A 25,094-nucleotide genomic window follows, 5' to 3' on the forward strand; every position below is an offset into this window, starting at 1 on the left:
TGCAATAATCTCATCTCTCGGCGCCGCGCCACATTTTTTTCTTTTTAATGTGTAAATTTTTTTTACGCAATAATTATGCAAAATATGAGTAGGATTATAAATATTACAGCTGGGGTTGGAGGTTTCTTATTATACATAAATTTGTGTCCAGATATTTAATAAATTAATATAAATATGCATTAAATATTTATTAAATAAAAAGTAAAAAAATAATTCGGCTACTAGTTAGCCAGTTGATATATTTTGTGCTTAAAATATTAGTAAACGTATCTAAACGTATTAGAAAAAAATTCGCTGTAAAAACAAGAGAGGAAGATTTATTGCGGTGTAGGGAAAGATTTAATTAAAAAAAAGAAAAAGAAAAAAAAAATGTCTCGCGCCTCATATCGAATTTTAAGAGGCGTTCATGACTGCGACCTTTTTTCTTTACGGCCGTTTTGTAACGCGGCATTTCAGCTCCGTAATATACTTTTTGCCGGTCATATGTGGCGGGCGGGTATCACGCCGCTGACATATCTTAACTGTAAACATGTTCCATTCACGGTTTCTTGCACCGTAGCGCGCACAGGCCCGGGCATGGAATCAGTAAAAAAAACCTAACTCATGCCACCCGCGCTCGAGGGGCATGCTTGATTCGACGTTTCCGGTTGTTTTCAGAAACGGTTTCTTCCGCGCCTTAATCTCTGACAACGAGGTCCTTCCTAACGTTTTCAATTACGCGCTAGAGAGGGGCGATACTCCCACGGTGGGCATTAATCATAAAGTAACAATTGATTTGAAAAAATAATAAGCCGACCATTCATCAATATTCATAACGCGAACATGTGATATTTCCTCCTTTTTTTTTAAATAAAAAATTAAAATTGCATGAAGGCAATTTATCATTAATCAGCAAACGCGATATTTGATTGTTATATTTATTTGCTGAATTTTCGATTGTTCAATATTTGCATAAATATTTTATCCTATTTAATTAATTTTAGTATTTAATTAATACGTCCCGATAAAGACGATTTTCCTGCGCCTCACCCGTAAAATCACCAGCTATCGTGTAGGCGCGCGGCGACGGTCGCGGGGGGGTGAAAGAAGACCCCAGCGCGCCGACCAATCACAGCGCTCCATCGATCACCTCATCGATCGATAATAGTTACGTGTCCCGTGCGCAGTTGAGGTGATACGGCGGCCACGTGTATAGATTATTGGTTTTCGAGACGGATATCGGTATCTCTTATCGCGGCCCGTCTCATTCGCCGCTTCGCGCAAGTTTTCAGAATGTCGTGGACCGTCCCGCGAACATCTATTGCGCGGAAGGGTGACTCGACACGTGCCATCTATCTCATAACGGCGGAGCAACCCCAAGGAGCACGTGGAAAGGTGACGGTGGGTGCTCGCTAGCGGCAATCAGCCGGCTCGTTTCTCATATTGGGCGTTTTCCAGCAAACGACTCGTGTAACACTGTGTCCATTAGTGTGAGAAAGAAGATTCTAATTGCCTCACTCATATTAATGGACACAGTGTTACACAGTGTCGTCGGTGTCCTTTGCTGGAAAACTCCCATTATACGTATTGCGTAGATCCGATAGTTAAGGGTGGTAGGCGCGGGGAGCGCGGGGAGCAGGGGGAACGGTGCAGGCTAGCTGTGATAGCGCTGGAATGTGCGCCCGGTCACCCGCGACCAAAACACGCGCGCGGTAGGATAAATAAGACGCGCTTAAAAAGACGTTGAATAGAACAGAGTATTAACAGTGATTTTTTTGTTTCAGATAATGTTCTACCTATGGAAGGAGGACCAGCCCGACATCCCGCGGAATCCCGCGGACATCCTGAGAGGAGGAGGAGGCCCAGGAAGGGTATCCTGCCCCGGCGGAGCACCCCAGGGTATGTATCAATTTTTTCTTTGGATTTTTAATAACGTTTTTTAATTTTTTTATTTAATTAGATTTTATATCTACTAAATAATTGTATTTTTTTCTGTTTCAGGTCAAGAGAAACTCCGCTGCGTCGCATCGCTCAGGATTAAAATAGTGCCGCACGTCAATTCGAAATTATACGAACTGCAGCCGGTTCGTCGGTCGTTCGGGGCTGCCGATAAATAGTTACCGGGCGTTTTTTTACGATTCTTTTTAATCCGGGAGTGTCGTAAAAATTTATTAAGTAATTTTCGCGATTGTAACTTCACCCGGTCGCGTTCGCGAGTTACTTGTGCGCGGAAGGATGGCTCGTCACGTCCCATCTGAGAGGAGGAGCAGGCCCAGGACGGGTATCCTGCATCGGCGGAGCAACTCTTAGGTGAATATACATTTTTTTAAATAAAATATTAAATAAAAACTTTTACTTTTTTTAAATTAATTTTATGAATTAATTTCATGTCTACATAAATTTTTTTCTTTTTATGTTACAGCCACCAGCAGAATACAACAACTCCGCTGATCTTCGTGCAGACTGGTAAGTCTCATAAATTTTTTTCTTTATTTTTAATTGGGGTCTTTTGAACCAGCAATCCGCCGTCGATCATAAATAATTAAATTTCAATTATCAAATAAAAATTGGTTTGTTCTAATATTTATAAATCAGTGCTGAGACTAAAAGAAACTTAGAAATATTGCATTTTCGTCAAAAGCGCCGCTTATAGGAACGGTAGAAAATCGCGCAGACTCATTGTATCCCGGTCCACGTACGTTGAATACGTGAATTGAGTGACGGATGAGTCACAACGATTTGATTCGTGTTTTTATCGGCGACGTGATCATCGAACAATGAAATCCCGTAAACGCACGCCCTCGTTCGCGAACAATTAGTTCCGTTATTCAGAGAAGCCCTTAATGCCGACTTTTTTAAATCTTTTAATTCGACAACGCGCGTACGTCTCGCCGGGCTATGAGGCGCTTTCATTATCGCTCGCTTCTTGCGTTTTCTCCCATTGTCCGCCTTTTGTTTCGCACAATACCGCGAAGGGTTAATCACCATCAGTCCGGCGCGCGATAGGGTCCGTATTCCCTATTAGAGAGCACCGCTTCTACAAGCTCGCAGCATCCAATAACACGCTTACGCTCGATCCGTATGCTCGATTTGTCCGCTGACGCCGTGATGGAAAGGCTGCGCTGCGAAATGCGATTTGCCTCCGCGACGTCTAAGGAAGCAATTAAACACTAATAAACTCGCCACTTTGATCTTAAATTCAAATCACGATCTTACAATTTTAATTTATTAAAAAAAAAAATCTAGCGGTTACGTACTTATTCTTATTAATATTTCCGTCATTATATCTTCAATTTTTATCGTGAAATAAAATATTTTAAAATATATCCGCCACCGCGGCGATTTTTATATTATCAATTCGAGCGTCCACGGTCGGGACGACTTCTGGAATACTTGAGCATTAAGAGTTACGCTAACGGTTCATTACGAAGGAAGGTAGTAATATCGCACGACTGCTCCGGGCGTTTATGCCATGGTGTATAAACAGAGCGATGCGTGTACGTGCGGGCCGCGAGCGAGAAAGACTCGCCAGTGTTCCGGCGAGCCGTAGTCCGATTCGATACAATCGTCCGTGGAGTATTTCTTACTAACCGTCTGTAACCTCGGAAGCCGATGCACATAACTACACGACCGGTACAACCTTCTGCGCGGACGAGCGGGAGGGAATCGGCCTTCTCCGTGATGTTCTGCAATCTCATCGAGCGGCGCGAATAATCGAGATTGGAGCCGGGACTCCGCTCCGGCGTACAGATGCCTCTAAAAAAATTCCCATCTCCGTGCAAACGCTGTTTTCTTGCAACTCCCAACGCGGTTATGAATAAATATGTCCACGACACTGTAGCCGATCATTAAAATTAAATTAACTTTACATTTTCTCTACAAACGCGCTTTTCTCCGAAAGTTTCCTTCCGGTTCATATTGTTTTACGGTTAAAAATATTAAATGCCAATAATTAACAGCGGGAATAATTAATAAAATAAACGAGATAAAACGTTGATAAATATTTTAATTTAAAAAAAAAAATGAAATAAAATCGCGGTTTGAGTTTGGTACGAGGAATGTATTCGGATAAGTTTCGAGGCGCGGAGCCCGAGCTCTCGTCTCGATAAGCGCGCGGAGAGCGGCATTAAGCGCGTCACGGTTGTTAGTAAAAGAGGGCTGGACTCTGGAGATTTTTTCCAGACGCCAGAAGAGAGCGAGTTACGAGTCAAGGCCGGCTGCACAGGTTGCTCGGTCATGAGAATAGAAATATGAGCTGGGCAGGCACGGCCGTGCTCGTAATAGTCTTACACCTGAGTAAGCAGCGGCCTCGCGCGCGCGCACGCATCCCGATCTCGCAATAATAGGCTCCGAGCTATTCGCAATCGTTTCTCACAAATCAGCGGGATCCACTGTAACCGCGGTCGACATAGGCTAATTACAATGGTAGCTCGCCCAGCGACGTATGGGGTCTAGAAAGTAACGATGAGACTTCTTTATGAAGCAAAAACTGTAATATAGCAAGCAATAAGCGCACAATTGATTGACGTGCTTCGCCGCGACGTGGAAATCTGACAATTTCTAGTTCAAACGTAAGGATCGCGAAGATATTCAGTATTAAAAATTATTTCTCGAAAAAAAAAAGAAGTCGATTGATCAAAAAAAAGTTCCTTTCTCTTCCCTGAGCTGAAAGCGATTCGTGGAGGCCCGCCACTGAATATACCTGGAAAAGAAGAGGAGAAAAAAAAAAAAAAGAAAAATTCTATTTACTTTTTTATCCGGCTCGTCGCGACTCTTTCTCTCTTTCTCCTCTTATTTTCCATTAACGTCCCACCCCGATTCGGCGCGTACGTCCAACTGCGGACTCGTCCGCGCGAGAATCACGTTGAGGTTTCGCAACATCCGGCGGATCTCTCTCGATCCGTCGCCAGCGAAAGCGTGGAATCGTCGTTGATCGGACGGTACGAGCGGTTCGACGAATCGAGAGAGACCGGCGCGAGACAGGCCGAAGGAGGACAGCGAGAGAGAAAGAACGAGAAGTATAAAAAGAAACGAAGAAAAGGAAGGAGGAAAAGGAGACTGAGAAGGGAACGCGGGGGGAGGGAGGGGAGGGAGGGAGGAGGAGCGGGCAGATTCTCGATGGTGAAGAGCCGGTCGACCTGTGGGAGGTCCGCTGTAGCCGATGAGCCTCGGCTGTGCAAAGTGCCCCGAAGGGCCGCTCGCGCGGCCCTTCAGAGGGACCGACAGACGGCTTACTGGTTGCTCCGGCCTTCTCGCAGACTCAAACCAAGATATCAAGAAAGCGCGTAATTCATGGTTACCTCTCTCGAGAGCGCGAGTAAACCGGACTTGGATTAGCTCCTTTGTCGAAGGGGGAAGAAAGAGAGAGCGCGAAAGGGGTACCTAGGATTAATTCCGAACTTCTCTGCAACATACTGCACTTTTCGCGAATCTCAATCAGCCGACATTGATTGCGCTGCGACTATCGGCGTCGGAAATAAATCAGAGAGAGACTTAGATTAGCCCTTAGATGATTTTAGACTGCGCTGTATTAGAATTATCTTGAAGCTTGTATTTTTTTTATTAAAAAAATTTTTTTTCTTAATTAATTTCGTCCGAATATTCGTCGCAAATTCTTTTTGGAAATTTAACGAGATGAGATTTACGCGTGGTTCGTGATCTTCGTGGATTCGACAAGCTGCGAATGATGCGGGCGTCGATTCGCGCCGATGATAAATCGGCAGAGATGATATCTCGGATCGAAAGTGGATACAAGGTAGAATACCGTGACGCGCGGGATGATGCATTACGCGGTGATCTTACCAAGTAACACGATTGTTACATAGGAGGAAACTCGGCGCAGTAATTGGGAATGTAATTGTCGTAAATGATTACTCATCGTTGCGTCAACTCCGGGCGCATCTCTCTCTCTCTCTCTCTCTTTCTGTTTCTCCGTCGTCATGCGGTTAATTGTATATAACGTCGACACGCGCATACAACCGACAGCCAGCGATCGACGGACACGATCTGTCAGCCTCTAATTACGACACGCACCACGTCGCAAGGACCGCACGCCACGGGTAAGATATCGTCCGGGTTGATCTCACCGATGAAAACCCGGAATCTCCGAAGACTGGACCCGCCGGGAAGTGGGAGTCGGTCGGCACCGTAACGCTTGAATACCAAAGCCCCGTTTATCTCTTTTCCCGTCCTCCCTTTGCCGCCTTTGCCCGTTGTGCCCACGGGCATCCGCAGGACCCGTAACCGATGGCGTAAGCACGCATCTAGGCCGGGGTCTCGGTAAACACAGGCTCGCGACAGGTCGGGAACTTCGTGCGATCGCGAGATTACGCGCGAGGCTCGTTTGGAATCCGCGTTTCGGAACCTAAGTCCTTTTTTGTTGCCCACGTTTTTCGGTTTTTCGATAGAGAGAAGAAATGAAAGAAAAGGGAAAAAAAATTGAAAGAGAAAGAGGAACGCACCGTTTTTCCAAATAATATTTAGATAGTCGGAAAGTAAGTAAAACAGGAAACCTCCGAGCTCACGTCATTTTATGATTTATGATGTATACGTAAAAAAATACTGGCCAGCTAAACATTTGTACAAGACGCACGTGACGGCTAATATTTAACATTTTTACAAACCTCAACGGTGAAAAGATATCTTACTAGTTTTATTAAAATTCAATCGTGTCATTCGATAGGAAAAATTAAAAGTCGCAGTGACAATGTGAATAGTTTAACAACTCGGGCAGGTAATTAGGAAAAAGTCTCATTAAGAAAGGACGAAGAAATAGTTGGGAAACAAGAAGAGGTGGCGACGAAGCGGAGGAAAAGACTGAATAAAGACTGAATAAGCCGCGAGGAGTGAGAAGGAACGAAAGAGTGGAAAAGGGACAAGGGACGAGAGGAAGAGGAGAGAGGGGGAGTAGTCGGTGAGGCGCAGGGGAGGCTGGACCGTGCGCGGGGCAAGGTGAGGCTGGGTGGAATGCGGTTACGGTAGATCGCGGACCAGTCCTCGTACAGGTCCTGCAAGGCCCGAGCAGGGCTCACGGAAGAAAAAACGACGAGAACGATGAGTGCCCCGCCGCCGGATCCCACCGTATCCCGAAGATCGCCGTCGCCGTCGTGGCCATTCACTACCGGGCCCGCCGTGTGGGCTCTGGCGCGTTGGCCGGTCCAATAAATTTCCGGCGTTTTATAACACACGACCCGCGCGACCTGGCCTATCTACCGAGATTACTGGCAGGGCACCTGATTCCCTTCGCCCGGGAAAATAGCTCCGATTGTCCCGGAAAGCCGACGCGATAGCGATCGGTCGACCGAACAATCGTATATACGTGCCGCATTTCGTAATAATTTTTTGAGTCCTCAATAATTAAGTTAAAACGGCTTATAAATTAAAGAAAATGATATGAGAAAAGTCAATGTAAGATATCTTTTTATTAGGTTTTTTTTTCTTTTTTTTTTATGAGTGGCCATACGCGTAATAACAACGACCGGGAGTAATATTTCAACGTAATCGCAGTCGCTTGCTATGATTCACTTTCGCCGTGAAATAAATTCGGCTTTTCGCAGAGAGCAGGAGTAATGTTTCAACGAAGTTGTAGGGTCTCTCTTTCTCTCTTATTTTTTCTCTCTCGCGCCGGATGCTCGTTTCTCAGGATTGAGGCTCGTCAAAATGCAGAGGGAGTTCCCGATTGCTTGCCAGGACATCACTCCTTCGGAAAGAGTGACGCATTCTCCTGCCAGAAACCTGCCACCGTCCCGACGATCCCATTAACTTCTCCAAATTGCTTGGCGCAGCGAGAGTGCGAAAAGTATTTCTATCCATCCGATTTCATCAATCTTCATTCAATATTATAATATATCGTGAAGTAAAATATATCGGAGTTGATTTTTTAAATTTGAATTTATCTTGTAACATTTATCACGTCGCAATTAAAAGAAAAAAAAAAAGGAATAAGTACGATCATCGATCACTTTATTTAAATAAGAAATTTTATAAAAATTGGATTTTAATATTTTAATTATATCTAAATTAAAAAATTTTTTTCGAGGAACATAGATTTCGGTCTCGAAGATCTGCACGATATATTATAGTTATATATTTCTCCTCGTCGCCAAATCCTAATACTCCGATCAATATCGCGTCGCAAATATTCGGCGAGTCGATACTTTTTAGCAGATACCTCGATCGAAATGGTAGATTCTCATTATAGATTAAAGCGCAGTATGTGCAAATTACAGGGTGTGCATGAATGTAATTGATATACGAAGATTTTATTTCGTGATACACATACAGCTGCCTATTACATTGGCTGCTGACTTTCTCGCGGAGTAATTCATGAATGAAGTGGAACAAATTTTAATAATTATTTTCTTTTATTTTCAATTATTAAAAATACAATTAACAATTAGTAAAAATAATTTATTAAGCAACCAGGCAAACGTACAAAAAAAAAAAAATAAAAATTAGTAGAAACGCCGTCGCTTCAATTTTCTTGCTGCGAAATGATCGCGATGAGAACTCGCGAGGATGCGCGTAAATAATCACGCGACTTCGAAAAACTGTCCGCGCGAATTGTTTCGCCGGGACGATCGGACGTAGGATACCCGCTGGAACGAAAGACGGATGACCGTAATTTGATTCACGTGCGTCCTCGAATCGCCTAAGAACGAAAACGTGAGATACAGGCATCCGGCACCGGCGGAAACCCGTCTGACGACTTCGAGCGACGTTTGCTTCGGAGCGGGTGTACTTTTGTGTGTCGCATCGGTGCGAGGATTTTTTCGTCATCTTCTCTCTCGTTCTTTCTCTTTCGTCTGCTTGTCTTTTTTTTCCTTCTTCTTCTTTTTTTTTTTTTTACGATGAGGACAAAGCGGGAACCGAAGATACCCGCGGCTTTAACAAGCCTCTTCCTCCGTCCGTGAATTATGAATTATTCAATGATTCGCGGGCCAAAGATGGTGAATTGCGCCATCATGAATCGATGGAGCTGTTGACGCGACGCGTGAATGACAGTCGGATTTAAGGGCCGCTTGATATTAAGTGTCGCGGCAAATTGCGGCCCCGATATGGCCCCGTGTTGTGTTCGCTGTCGCATCGAGATGCAGTCACGTCGTTTCACTTTTCGCTCTTACTTTTATGCGCCGTGACAGCAAATATTGTGACGCGGTATTGCACAAAGTAGAATGCCCCAAGGACTAGTTAATCCCAGGTGGGAGAGATAAAAAGAAAAATTGCATTTTCAAATAATTTATTTCTTTGACTCAAGCTACAAATAATTTTGAGACATTAGACAAGCGTACACTTCTTTCCGTTCGAAAAGTAGAAATTGTAAATTTTATTAAAAATAGCCGTGTAAAGTATCAATTTACAAATTCACACGACTTTTGCATCCATCGCGAAGGTTTGCACAAAATGTAAAACAATCTGCTTTAGCGTAGAAGAAGCGAGAGTAAATAACGCGCGCGCTTTGTAGTGTCCAGTACATTAGAAAATATATTTAAGTCGCGGCTTAATGAAGAATAATACTTTGACAACATATTAATAAATTCCCGTCTTAATTGGCGTTCGACTGGAACGACACGGCGTGTTTCTTCGCGGCGTTTTTTACCGTCGAAGAATCTGGATCGGCAGACATCGAATTAAATTATAGCGTGCGGTCGGCGTTCATCTAATTCTGTCAATCAAGCAGTTATTTTTCCGGCTTGCGCAGTGCTTGCGGTGAGACCACACGACAATTCGCCGTAATAACGCCTCGTTTAATTAATTTTTTTATTCCGGTAAATCGTTTCACGGCGGATGGAGGACAGAGAGAACGAGAGAGCAGCAGAAATGCCGTAGAAAGAGAGAGGGATCGTCAAACGTCCGTCTCGAGCGATTCTCGTTAGGCATTTATTACGAGCCGGTTTTGCATTCTACCTGTAATCGTCGATACATAAATAACTGGATTAAACGTTATTAAATTTCCCTACAATCGGTAGTAAACTGTTTCGTAACGTTGTAAAATGTACAGTGTATCCTTTTTTTTTTTTATTTTTCACGCGCGCGTTTTCAGTGTTGGGAAACTAGATCAATCTCTTCCCGGCATCATCGCCGAACGGGATCGCCCCGCGAGTTTTGCTCGATTAACGGATAATTCAATTATCCGCCGTGCTCATTCCGATAACGTGCCCGTAGAAACCACCTTAGACTAATTGGCGTGTCTAATCAGTATAAACGTGATAAAATGTACCGACTCACTTTCTCAATTTTCTTTTGACGGTGCAGACTTCCCCGCGGATGCTGCGTTACGACGTGTAAGTGTAATCAGATGTTAGCTGGGATACCCGTAACTTTTTGCACGCCTCGTTATCAGTGAAATCCTATTTCGCGCGCTATAACTTCTGCTTTAATTCGTGCAAGATAAGAGCTCCCTATGAGCACGCAGCCTTTTTCCTCTCGCGTTTCTTACAAGATAAATACTAAACTCTCACTTCCTGCCGCGGCGAACACGAAAGACGCTGTTTGCGTGACGCAAGAATTATTTCATAATTTCCTGTACACGAGATGCACTCGCCGGCGGACGAGTGACCTAATTTTTCATTTCCTGAACAAGATGTTACTGCGAACAAACGGGACGACAGTCCTTTTTTCTGTTCTCCTTTTTTTTCTCACGGTGCGTCACCGCCACTTTTCATTCACGCCTTACCGTCGAGACTTGGGCTGTTTGTCGAGCCTTTCTCTAGCCGATTTAAATGATCTTTACTCGCATTGTTTTAACCAATGTTTTTATATTCATAAATATTTATTTTCTCTCTCTTCTCTTTCTTTTTTTTTTTTTAAAGTCTTACTGAAGATAAGTTTAATATAACATAAGATTCGATTGTCAAAGCGGGGGCGAATCCTCTGCTAGATTTTGCGACTGGGGTTATCGCGCGAGACAATGGTGCTTCCACCTGTGCCGTCGAATATTTGCGCTCCGCCGGACTCTCGCTATTATCGGTGTCTCGCGTGCACTTGTCCTCTCGGGCCGTAAAATAACGACGGACAAAGAATCGCTTAAGCGGTCACGCCGCCATTTTCCGCGAACCGCTCGTTAATCTTTGCGGTCTCGGGGCACGAAACGGAGAGGGTGCCTCTCTTCCTCGAGTGCAATCCTGTCCGTGCTGAATACACAACGCGGTACACGGCGGCGGTGCGCTCGACTGCGCCGAGCGCAGTCCGGCCGCGGAGGTCACTGCACCGTGTAGGCTGCCCAGCTAAAAAGTCGCACGCGTTGCGACGCGAAGTTATACGCTACCGTAACACGCCGCGTTTTCGTCAGAAAAAGGAGAAAGCCGCGCGCGCATTTAGACTCCCAAAAGCGACCTGCATCTTATTCGGCGCGGCTTTCTCTCTCCCGGGCATTTGCATAAAGGGCAAGATCACACTCGGCGTCGTCGCCCAAGAAGAAGAGAAAGGAAATTTCGGGGTCTAATCCAAACCACTGGCGACGGCAGTGGCCTACAACGGGACTTAAAGTATTTTTTTTTTTTTTCTTTTCTTTTTTCCTGGTTTTATTCCCTGTCGATGGTATATTTATGACACGGGCCAGCCTACGCCTTGTGATCTTGTCAGCCTGTAATCGTCGGCGGTCCGAGATCCGCGAAATTGTTACCGTTAACCGTGGGCGAGGGGTAAGGAGAAAAGGGGGGGGGGGTTAATTTTCGCCGACGGGACACGCAGAATTCGGTAGCCGGCCCCCGGCAATTTCGCCGGGTAACGACGCGTTGTTCTCCCCGCGGGAAATCGAGCGGAGCGCGCGCGAGATCGGGGAAGAAGATTAACAACTCCGGCCACGATGAGCGATGGGAGGCACGTTCGATCCGGACGGTAATTAATGCCGGCGGCGATCGCGATTCCGAGGGCGGTACCAAAAGGAAGGCGACGGAGCGCGGGGTGCCCTTTGAAGCGCGGCGGATCGCGGATCGCGCCGCGCTGTTCGCGTTGCGTCGGTGGAAGCTGCATCGCCAATAGGAAGTGTATCGCCATTAGCTCTATTTAGACTTCGGCTAATTGAAGATAAGAGCTCAACTCTCGTTTCTCAATCCCGCGCGGCGGAGGGATTAATGACTATCGCTCTGCACGGAGACGCGGCAATTGAATCGAATTGTAAAACGCCGGGGAATAATTGTGACCTGCAGTTCTATCCGGAGACTGATCTTTCGCGAATTTTTTATTCAATCTTTTTCTTTTTTTTTTTCTTAATAAAAACTTCTAATGATTGATTGATAAGGCAATAAAAAGTCACGCGGGACGCAGAATTGACACAGTAATCACGAAATCGTTAAACAGACAGACGAACGAAACGAAAGTCGTTGGAGAGAGAAGGAGAGAGAAGATAAAAATGATTAAGAAGTTAGGATCGGTCTGCAAACGAATATCGACCGTCTGAAGCAACGTCACGAAGCGCGGCGATAGCATTTCTAAACGTTCGCTGCGTCACGATTCGATCATTTGCCGTCCAACTGTGATCGATCGGGCAATGCCTGGCACGATCCAAGCGAGATAGAGCACGCCGTGTCATGCGTTACTTCGTTTTGCATGCTGGGAGGTTTCTACTTCGGTTGCCAGGCTGATTCCTATTTCACGTCGAGTGACAATTAAAGCGCAACGCGACAAATCACACGAAATAATTCGTGCATTTCATCGGCACGCACGTTACGTGCACCAAGACTGGCACAATCGATGTGCTCGATATCGCGCAGACATGACGAAAAAAAAATAAAATAAAAAATTGACGTGTTCTGGTTCTAGAGTAATAAGCAGCGTTACAAATAATAACGAAATTTAAGTCACACTCTGAAATGTAAGACAAAAAACGAATAGTCTTATCGGAATAAATTAAAAAAAGGTTCTATCACGTACAAGAATCATTCTCATACTTTTATAATTATTATTTCAATTTATTATTAATTTTTATTTTATAATTCGTGATTAAAAAAAAATTGCGTAATGAGGAATTTTGGAAAAAGTCGCTTTTATATACTTTTTAAATTATTCGATCAAAAATCACGAGGCTGTTTATACATGCAGACGTAAACTTTGCTCAATCGAGTGACGTTGAATGGCGAGGGGGGGTGTGCAATCAGTTTTTAATACAATGTATTAAGAGGTCTCGGCTGCGTATTGACTCGAGGACCAGCCGCGTCACGATACTTTATTCTACCTACGGCGTATCATCGTGCCTGCCGGAGTGGCTTTGTATGCGCGTGGAACGGGGCCTCATTGCCCGATCTCCTCGATCGATCATGTCGCGAATGAAACTGGCGCCCTGAATAGCACTTATCTCCGTGGCAGACAAAGGGATAAAAGACGAGGACACTTACTAGTTAAGCTGAAATGAGATTAGTACCAATTGCTCTGACAGGAGTCATTCTAAATGCTCGACGGCCGCTTCCTGGCGACGCCGTAGACAAAGCTCGAGCGCGATACATCGTGCACGTTTCGACACTTTGCACCGCAGAAATTGAATTCCCAGGGAGACAAAACGATAATCGCAATTATAATTATTACCTCCCACCGTCCGACCGGCATTGCGAGCTGTTAGCTGCTCCTCCGTCTCTCCCATTTCAATTAACGATCTCGCATCTGACTTCTATTTATCACAGTGCTCCTATTGTCGGACGGGCGCAATTACGGTAATTGCGCTCGTAATCTAGGCGGTCCATCAATCAATATATAGACGGATAAACGGTGCTCGTTAGGGCCCCGAAAATTAACCGTCTTGTTTATTCGTCGGAATAATTGCGTGGCGCGTCAGAAAAAGGAAAGTCCGCCAGCGGCGTTTATTTTTTTTTTTTTTCTCCGCGTGGGTGAGCGACTCGCCAGGGTTGACGTATTGACGAGAGGAGCATCAAACGTGTATTGTCCTCGTGGACAAGCCGCGCGGACAAACAGCCACGGATGGATAGATAGACCCGGTCGTTGACAATTACAATGAATCATACACGATACGTCAGTCCCGGGACTCGTGCTCGGTCACGCTAGGGCACGTCTTCTCGGCCACCGTCCCTTCTCCCTGGTCCAGTGGCTCGACTGGCGTTAGTTGCTGCTTACATCGTGCAGCTACGCAAATCCTTACCGCCCGGTTCATGCCCGAATGATTGATACGAGCTGCAACGTCAGCCGCAATAAGCAATCTACTTGCCGACGCTTTGCGCAATATTGAACCAGCGATGTCTCTGTCGATTCCGCGCTCAGTTTGATAACGAAACCTTTTCAGAGGCTTCACGCTAAGAAAGAATTTTTTTTTCTTTTTTAATTATTTTTAATTTAGGGTTATAAATATTTATACATCTGTATGATTGGACGGCATAATTTATCACAGCAATTAATGCAATTTCGAACAATTAGGTATTTATGCATACGTTTGAAGAACGATGTTATTTACGCGTTACGTTACCGGAGTTTAAGCGCAGAAGAAAATGTAATGCGCATAATTAGTCGGTAACTGGCTGTACGCTTTTGCCGTTCATTTTTCGCGCTCTCGAGTTCGTGCGGCTGCGGCTCTTCCCTTTACTTGTACACTCGCGATCGTTCTATAAATCATCGTCCGGCCCTTGTAAATCACGTCATAGTTGTGGATAAATGATAGACTTTAACGCGCGCAAGGTTACTAGCGCAAAGTACCGAACAAACTCGCAGTTACGGCGGTGTATTTACATAAACCAGTCACGTTATAGTACTAAGATGACAATGAGAAGCGAAGCTGAGAGAAACTCGAGTATGCCCTCGTTTCCCATGTTCCGCAAGAGGAGCAAACGAGCAGTATAACCGCGATATACCTCAACGAAGATATTCTCTTGTTCTCTGTCTCTCACATTCGTTGCTCCGTCTAATTAATGTCGAAAGTCTGTTTCAATCTCGTTTTAATATTTCACTTTCCTTCTATTCTCCATTTCTATTTGTATCTCGGTCTGATCATCGTCGACAGTATTTTTTTTTATTTTTTTTTTTAATTATTTTACTCGATTAATCTCGTTTTCTTGCTTTGAACTCGAATACTCAAATGAGTTTCCTCGTTATCGTCGCCGACGTAGATTTCCGATCCCAAGTCTCGCCTTATCAAAGTTTGCTTTTCAATAAACGCGTTCCTCTCTCGGAACCGCAGGGCATCGAGGTAGATAGAATATCGCGGCTGCCCGATAAGCGACGTGTCACTTTTCTTTCAAGCTGCGAGAAGGTGCCGTCTTCCTTGGTCGATAAACATTTCCACAACCCTCGTTTTTCACGGATTATCGCTACGTGCGGTCGGCGTGTTAAAAAAAACCGGCACACATGCCCGATCAGAGAAGCATTCTTTCATGAAAAGAAAAAAACCCACGTGGAACTTCTAGTCTTTTCACAATTTGGTTTTTTCTTTATTTTTTTTTTTTTCCGGGAGATAGCCGCAGACTCGAAGCTCGTCTGTCGAAGCGAGCGTCATTGAATGACTTAATGTTACTTGATACGTTTGCTTTCTATGTCATGTGATCGCCATTCTGGTCACTGTCTCAAATACTACCGACGTACCACCGCCGTTGCGTATCAAATCCTACGCGATAAACTGCGATAAAATAATATTCAAACTACCTGCGCAAAAATACGCTCGCTTTCAAGAACTGTAGATCCTACTTTTCGCTTAAATATTAAGAAAAAAATTAATTTTTGAAATTATAAATGTAACGTTTGAAGGGTAAACCGAAGGAGAGCTCGTTTGTTCTTATCGCGAGGCGAAAGCATGAAGAAACGGCGAAAGCACGAAGGAAATTTACGAGGAACATACGGTGAGGAACCCGGGTCCCCGTTATGTCGTCATGGTTTTCAAAGTTTTCTAGAGAGAGTTACCCAATTCCCGGGGGGGGGAAGGGGGGAAGAGGAGAGCTAGGTTACGCTTTTTTTTTCTCATTCCGCCGGTGGATGACTCTCTAATACGACGGGGTCTCTATAAAGCAGTCGTGAAATACAGCGTTCGAGGCTCACGCGTATCTACACGCGCGCCGATGTCTCTCGTCTGATTCGCCCATCACGCGTGCTCCGGGACGACTCTCGCGTACTTACGTGGGCAGATGATGCCTCGGGGCCTGTTTGCCCACACATTCGGGCGGGTGTGCGGCGAGCTCCTTGCGGACGAGCGGCAGGATGTCGATCCTCGCGTTTATGGACCGCCGTGCCGCGGCGACGGCGAAATTGCTTCCGCAGAATTTTTGCGGAGATAGCACGCCGCGAATGCGCGCGGACCGTTTCAACTTTATTGGATATTTTTCATTTCATTTTCTCTCTCGTATAAAATGCAACATGGGACATTTTAATAAATTGTACCCGTACAAATGTGAACGGACGCTTCGAAAATGTAGATTTTTGTCGACTTTGGTTAGAGGGATTTTTTTTCCCCCGTCATTTTTCTATGTTTGCAGTTATTTCATTTGGTGCGAGGTAAAATGGATTTTTTATTTCTCGAATTGCGAAAGAATGCGCGAGAATTTAAATTTAGAGCTTTCGGCGCCTGTCTTTCGGGTGGAATAAACGATAAAAGAATGCGAAACTATCACGGCGGGAGATAATCTCACAAGGGACAATAATTCAAGGAAAGACAAGAATTCGGCGGGCTTCCTATAAATTCAGCCCGCACGCGCCATTATTTCGTAGCCGCCTGGTCTAGTTATTTTGGGCGGACGCGGTCGAAGGGTTGATTTACATAACAAAAGCCTAAACTCACGTAATTTACATTTCCTTTCCGTTCCTGTCCTCTTGTCAGCGGCGGTACGTACGTACACGTATGCGGAAGAATTGAAATCGCGTAGCGCGGTGAAAATCGATAACGTATGGCGCGGTTTCTCCTGGTATTTCGAAACGAATTGATTTAATTGAAATATTAATTTTCTAATAAATTTTATGAACTAATAAATTGCATTAATAAAAAAATTTCTGCAATTGTACGAAAACAATTTTTACATAAAACCTTTTTTTTTTTTCTTTAATTAGTATTTCGAGATCTAAACTTTTATCTTTATAAAAAATATTAAAGTTGCATAAATATGAGTCTTTAAAGTTACAGTTAAATATATATTACGCACGAGAGCGTTTTAAATCTCGAACGCGTTCGTTTCGATCCAGGGGAAAAACGAAACGCGGAAGGAAGTTGCTGCACCGTGACGACTGATGTTTCCGTTTGAAACAACGCCGGCATAGACGAAAACGCGTCAGAGGAATAAAAGTTCCACCCGTGTGCCGGAAGTAACAGCCGTTACCCCATTATCTATTTCGTTTTTCATCCACATACGTTTCGACATGGATGTGAGTGCGACCCAGGTACAAAACGCGAACAATAGTTGCGTGCTTCGAAGTAACGCATAATTTTCTTTTTCCGAGAGGAGCGGAGTTACAAAATTTTGTATTCCACAAAGTAACGCATCGTTATTTGTTGCGCGGTATTACATAAAAAATATTGAAAATTGCGAAAAATTGCAATATTAATGGCTGATCTACATTAATACAAACATAAAAGTAAAATATTGAAATTCAAATTTATGAGCATATAAATTCGGGCTTTACATATTTTGACTGTGTCACGTAGCACGTACCTCGAATAATACTGCAATCCTCATATTTGCTCTAACGGTATATTACACGAATCGAAACTGAAACGCCCATTACGAGGGTGAACGGCGCACCCTTGAGTTCAAGGGTTCGGTGCAGGAAACCATACGTAGTTGGAAAGGAAATATCGCACCAAAGGGGACACGCTGCATTGTAAGCGCAGGGGCTTCTTCGTAACATCCGTTACCGCGAAATTTGTAAATCGAGACACGAGCTTCTGCTGATACGAATTTAAATTTGATCAAAATATTTCGCGTTGAAGTTCCTCGTTAATAAAATTTTTTTTAATTAATTTTTATTAGTTTATTAATTGATTGAATTTGTTTAATTTTTCCTCGGCAGAAAATTTGACCAAAAATCGACCATGTCGCGAGTTTTCCAAGCGATTTTATCTCACGTTACTCGAATTATCGTCACGTGTAAACGATTATTGATCCTGGCGTATACATATATTACCGATGATGCATTTTAACGACCTGTCGAAATAGTCATTTCCTCCTGTCCGCGGAACGAGCAGGCACGTCTGCGCTTCCCGTCGAAAGAGCATTACAGTCGGATGCTTTTACCCGTTCCAATTGGGGTCGCACGCTCTTATTGAGGTGTCGAGCGATTAATGACCGGCGCGGCATCGTGCATTGCGACCTTGCGTATAAATTTACGTCGACTCGTTTATGCCCGGTTCCTCTCTCACCCGTCATATCACTATCCAAACAGCGACGAGAGCCGAAATCTTAATTTACGACGTCGTCGTTCCCGCGTGGGATTTAACGAATTCGCAGATGCGCGAGAGGGATCCATTAATTAATCGGATAATTCAATTCTTCCAGATGCCAACTAATGTCTTTCAATCTTTCGACAAACCTCCAAAAATCAAATAAAAATAATATAGTTTTAATATTTAATCGCAAACGTTTTCTTGTCGGACGTGGTAACTAGAAAAAATAATAAAGAAGCGTGCAAACTGCAAATCTCGCCGCTGTAAAATATGATGCGTCGTAAAAAAGATTTTTATAATTTTTTTTTTTTTTCACGATTGCGTCACTCCGTTTTGATAGCCCGAAGGAGCTGTGGGTGTTTAAGAGTTACGTGTCGTTCTCGCGAACTCCGACCCCGGCTCGCTTGTCCCCAATTTCGAAGCTTAACCTCTAGACGAAGTTTCGCGCTAAGTGCTACCTAAGTTAATCGCTTAATTAATTCCTCTCGTCCGGTCGTTCGCATCGCTTTCACTCAATTAACCACCCCCTTCTCCCACCCTCTTATATCTCCACGTCGCGAATTCGAAATAAAGCGTGTAACGCCGAGCGTAAGAGAAACTGGGCCCTGCCGAGCACGCGTTCCTCACGAAAGACGAGAATAATTATTTAAATGGATAATTGTCCACTAGGCAGGGAAGACAAGGAAGAGGGTGTCTGCCGCGGCACGAACAGACAGTCTCGTCCAGCTATCGCGATGTTGAAAGAAGGCAATTTAAGTAATTTGTATCGCGTGCGTGAGCTACAAGATGTTTCCTCGGTCTTGTATCACGAATAATTTTTAAACGATGCGACGGGACCCGTGGACACCCACTAATTTTAATTTAAATAATTGAAACGACTTCTCGTCTTTGTTCGTAATATCAATACACGAAGATCCAAATGCATTTTTAATATGTAAAATTAAATTACAAACTGCTTGGCGTTTATAATTTTTTTTTTTAAATTGATTTTAAACACGAGTGGTGTTTTCTTTGTTTTCTGAATTATTACGTTAATTCGAGGAACTCTCGATCCGGCGAGCACTTCAATTTTACGCTTTTAAATGACGATCAAAGTAGATTATTACATCTTGATGGCTTTTGTTTTACACCTCGCGCAATTAAGGAGCGAAATTTACAGCTTCGCTGAGGACTCGTCAGTTGGGTAAATTAAGAAAGACCGTGGAAAAAGACCCCGTCGAGAAACGGGCGGAAAATGAGAGAAGGGTTTACGGTCGCTTGTATCTCAATGCTCGCTCAGCCACCGCCACTCGGCCGCGTCTCAGTTTCCATACGACGTATCGCTTTCAGACGACCCTTCAAAGCTGCTCTCTAATTCCACGCTGTTGTCGTCTACGATAATAACGGGTTTTCTGGCCGGGCGACATCAAATCGGCCTAAAAGTCAACTCCAGTGTCACGCGAGCGAAATAGATCTCAAGCGTGTAATTAAACCAACAAAGAGACAGCGTCGAACTGCAACCGGTTGGCTGGGCAAACTCGTAATATAAAGCTCAACACGCTTTAAATGTAGAAAAATAAAAACGCCCTCGCGAATTTCAAGACGGTCGAACAATTAATCGGTGCGCTTTTGTTTCACATAAAAAAATTAATGTCATTCGATAACGCCGCGTTAGACACGCGACGTACGCTTTTTTTTTAAATTATTATTTAATTACAGATACCTACTCGTCGCGAAATAATTACTAGAGCCAGATATGAATATTGCGACGCGCGGCGTATGCATATTGGTGATAAGCGGCGGGTTAAACGGAGGGAAAGAAAAGTCCCCCGCGGGATGCGAAATTATGTTTGCGCTTCGGCTCGCCTCCGACTTCCTTCCAGCACGCGAATTTATACATCGTCGTGTCGCGGTACCGTACGCTCGCTCCCTCCCCGAGTTTACCTGCGTATACAATCATAAATCGTAAACGCCAACGAAATTTAGCCTCCCGCCGGTGTGCGGCGACCGCTATGAATTATGGAGTGATAGTATCACACGGAGGGTAACATCGTAGGTCACGTTACGTCACGGAAAAAATTTCACCCTGTAAAAGTGGTCGCGGAACGCGTTCGTGATCACCGCGCTGGTCTCGAAAGGAGCCCGAAAAATATTTCGCGAGATGTAACTTTCCAAGATCGACGCGAGATATTTTTAATTGAGAGAGGAAAGACGATCTGAAGCTGCGGCGTGCAAATATTTTTTTTTTCGTTACTGCATTGTGCAGAGAAAATTGTACTAAAAATATATTAAGGTACGGTAGCTGTAGACCATCAAGGAATTATAGGATTAAATAATTTTTAATAAGATTAAAGTAATTAGGAGAAAATTGTGTGGAGAGCCGGGTGATTATTCATTCTTATAATTAGCAAATACTGTGATACGCTATCAGCGACGGCGCGGAATTCGCTAATTCCCGAGGGGTGCATCGAACTCTCCGTTCGGATCTGCCTATATTAAGCGGTCCTTGACACTGTCAAACGCGCTACCAAGTGCAAGCGAGCGTTAGACGCTTTTAGATGAGGCCGGCGAGCTTTCCCGAGACAAAGCTCGAGACGGTCTCTCGTTCACCGATCTGTTCGCAGAAGTTCGTGCGTGAACGTACCGTTTGTACGTGTTTGCGTGTTTAGGGGAGACCGACTTAAATATAACTGCAAGGGTGGCACTCCCCGCAATATATACGCTCTCGTCGACCACTAAACCCTGAAATAGCTCTCGCCTGTCTCGCGGACTCTCCGAGAAGTGTACGAACATCGCCGCGTTTGTGTAGCCCGCCGAATGACAGAGATTATTAAGTCCTTCCCCGACGATCCCCCGAATTCCCTGCGATATTTGACGCGGCATTTCGAAGCTTCTGCGGCAACGCACCGAAGTCGATATATCGCGGAGAAAATTTTGTACTAAAAATTACAACGACGTTGCAATAGTTGCGGAATTATGTTTATCGAATGCTCAAGGTGGACAACGGGTGGGATAGATAGTTCTAATAATGGCATAGTAATTGAACCTTAGGTATTAATTTAACAGTTCACGATATCTGTGACGTGATAATAATTCATGGTAAAAATATGCCTCGTGTCAGGTATAATAATCGACGCGATTTTTTTATTTCCAACGAGGTTATCTGTAAAGATGTACGTACATTAAGAAAAAAAAGTTCAGAAATTTTTTTCAGATAATAGATATTATCAGCTTTAATTATTTAAAAGAAATATTAATTAAAAGCGCCTAGTTTTTACTTTTCAAAATGTTGAATATTATTTTCCGCACCCCTTCAATTAATATTTTATTTTTGTATGTTGCAGGATTATTGATGGCTGTGCATCTCCGCCGCTGCGCATCGAACCGGTGAGTCGCATGTATTTTTTAAATAAATTTTATTGTTATGGGGGATTGGTATCTTGTTTGTGAAGAAATAATATCGTCACCTTTTTAAAAACAAGATCAGTTATTAATTTTCGTCCGGCAACGTTCATTCGCGAGTCGCCCGTTTATTTTCACCGGCGCGTTTGAAATTACGAGCCGCCAGCAAACTCCGAGTTTGTCGACGCTAATTTATTACGTGACACGAATCCTTTACGACGCGAGCGAATATAAAATCACGGCTGACCGGATGTTACCCGACCAAGATAGGGGCTAGGCAACATCTCGCGGCTATTCCATCGCATGTCTCGGAAAAGTAAAAGGGTAAAGTGCCGACGAAGGGAGACACGACAGCCGGGACAGGCAATTAGCTCGCAGAAATAACTACTTTCCATTTCTCCGCGCCGCGAAATATCCGTCTGACTTTTCCTAGGGCTATCGCTTTGGCGTAAACTCTACATTAAGCTAATTCAAATACAGGACTTATTCGTATTAATTATCATTTCGTTTCAACGTTAATTTCTTACGCGCAACGCGTAAAAGAAATAAATTAAAACTCTTCCCTCCCGTCCTCGATAAATTAATATTCAAAAATATATTTGAAATTAATTGCCCGCAGTCGCGTTCGCTTGCTCAACGTAATCTCTAATCAGAGAACGAAACGCAGTAAATTATAATCTAATTCCATCTAAGAGAATCTGATACGGCCGCGTATGATCCGGATTCAGGCTTGTCTCGGGCAGTAACCGTTTCGCCGTACTTGCCATCGATAGAAACGTACGCGATACGCCGGCATATCGCTCGATATACCGCGGCCCTTTGTTCGGTTCGCGTCCCGACGTTCGCAACAAGTCCCGCCGTGGCGTAACATAAATACTCGCAATCTCGCGAATGGATCTCGACACGTCGCTGCTCGAGAGGTGAGTATGCTTAACCCGAGACGCGACCCGCGCGCTTAAAGGATTCCGCTGTTCGCGCCGTTCGAGGTGCCTCGCTAATGAAATGCTAATGAGAGGCCGCGTCACCTCGCCGAGCGGATCGTGCGAATGCTGGAAGACGCGCGACGGAACGCCGAGCGCATGAATAAAGTCAATTTCGAGATTTCGATCGGGGGCTCACTTGAAATTTCAATCAAACGCATCTTACGAAGTCGGCTCCGGCCGCCTCGCGTACATTTAAGTTCGTGGATTTAAATTTCCCGTGCGAGTTTTCTCTCATTTGAAGCGTTCGCTCTCGACGAAACGCTGCCGCATTTAGTTTCACGATACTTCACGCAGCTTCTTCGACCTCCCCCGCCGTTACTTAGCCCCGCTTTACGACCCGGCGTTTTCCGTCCGACGATGTTTGTGCATCGACTGTATTCAAATCGGCTTACGTCGCCGACTAAACACCCCCTCCGATTCTATTCAAATTTCCCGACGATTGATCGTCGGTACGGCGCGAGAAGGAGAAAGCGCGACTCGCATAATTTCGCGTCTCTTCTCCTCCTGTCCTGTCTCTTCGTTCGCCTCGAGTTTCCGCGTTAGAGCGTCGTTGGTGGGCCGTCGATTGCATTCACGTTGCCGGCGATCTCCCGAAGAGAGCATCGCGTACGCGTACTCCGCGCGTAAAGCCGGTGGCGGAACTCTCTATCGTCTTTCCCCCCCAACGGCCGGGAAAATTTATGATACCGGTATATATTGAACCGATGCAGGCGCGCATCGTCGGCTCCGCGGGCTCCGTGGGAATACGAAAGTTCAGTTAGCCAAAACAATCAACTCGTTCCTTCACAATCATTGGTATTTACGACGGTAAATTGGTAAAGAGATCGTTTCAACAGATCGAACCGATTCGATATTGTTAGACAATAAAATAGCTCCTCAATTAAGTTTGGTCAGGGATCACGGCGTTATTGTTTGACTGCGATATTTATGCTGTTGCGAATAATTACGAGGAGATAAAGTCCCGAGCGAGAGGACCGATTGATAATCGACGGAAATGCAAACTCTAATGCATCTCCATACTTTACATATTAGCGAGAATCGATTACATGAATAAACACTTCCGGGAGAGCGTTTTCGATGTTAACTGGGATTTAATGCGTTACCTTGTACCGGCGCCAAAAGGTGGAATTAATTAAACACGAGATACGTACCTGAAACATAAAGAAAGAAATTTTTTATTAAAGAAAAAATACATATATTTAACTGCTAAACTAATTAAACAGGTTACTAATAAACTCGGTCGTATTAAAAATTTTTTACGTCGGTATTTTTTTGGAGAAAAAGAGTCGCTGGCTAAAGCTCCGTGTTAAAGTCCAATGGAACTCGTTTCAGAATAAAAGTTAAAATCATTTGGATTTTATCCAGCGATAAATTCGTCGCGTAGTTTGTAGAGGGTCACATTCTTCCGCTCTCCCTAAATTGGCCGCTGCCTTTTATCCGCTGGACCGCAGCCAGTCTCTCTTTCGCTCTCTCGTTCCATTATTCAGTACGTGCTCTCGTAATAATGCGCGCGATATCGATGCTTGTTCGAGATACGCGATATTTGTTGTACTCTTAGAAGAAACCACGTGTCGTTAAAATTCCTACGAGCCTCCACTTTTCCGAACGCTTCGTGTAATAATGATAACGTTGATATTTTCGTGTTTATTTAATTAGATTCTATTAGACTCTCCGTAATTTATTATCGCTCTGTTGCGATCCGGTTACGTAATCCTAATCGGCGTGACGTGATTAAATAACTATACGTTGCTCCGCCGAGGAGAAAATATCGCGGCTGCAACAGGCAATCCCGTTGATTCTCATAACTTTACGGTCGTATTATGAATACGCATGTATATGTGTAAACGCGGCAGGATTCCAAAAACGATTCCACAATTGCCGTAAAAGCCCGAGCGGGGAGTTGTTGCGAAAGAAGTTCGCGAAAGGTACGCTGTATATTTATGCGACGCCCACATTGCCTCGCGAAGCGCATCGCGCCGGTTATTAAAGGGATAATAAAGTACATTATCTCGAAGGGTGCGCGCGCGGTCGTCCTCGCGGTCGTAAATGCCGTCCTGCGCGTGAATTGTTGGCAAAAGTCGTTAGAGATTTACAATTCGAACGTTCGGGTACGCAACGCGGAAGAGATAATTAACATCTCAAGCACCAAGATGTTTCGCGACGAATACAAAAAAAAGTACATTGCTTAATCTGCTCAAATTAATAATAATAATTATTAAAAAAAAAGAAAATAGGTCCTTGAAGAAGAAATTAATTAAAATATAATTGTTTGTTAAAAAGATAACTGGTACGAATTTTTATCAGTTTGCTACGTCCACTTTGAACGGCGATAAAATAACTTTCGCGTATCTTAACCACCGTCGACGCGACAAACGACCGGAAAATTCCGAAACGACGGTCGGACCTCTCGACTGGGTGCCGTAAAAAAAGCTACCGGCGCCCTATACATA

The 25,094-nt window shown here is 44.3% G+C and overlaps 1 protein-coding gene across 2 annotated transcripts in view; it reads right to left on the reverse strand.

Moving 5' to 3' along the window:
• Gukh (NHS actin remodeling regulator GUK-holder) overlaps positions 1 to 25,094 on the reverse strand; it is a 69,898-nt gene that overhangs the window by 19,011 nt on the left and 25,793 nt on the right. The window lies entirely within an intron of this gene.

The sequence above is a fragment of the Cardiocondyla obscurior genome, linkage group LG07 (assembly GCF_019399895.1).
Source record: "Cardiocondyla obscurior isolate alpha-2009 linkage group LG07, Cobs3.1, whole genome shotgun sequence".
NCBI classification, from domain to species: Eukaryota; Metazoa; Arthropoda; class Insecta; order Hymenoptera; family Formicidae; genus Cardiocondyla; species Cardiocondyla obscurior.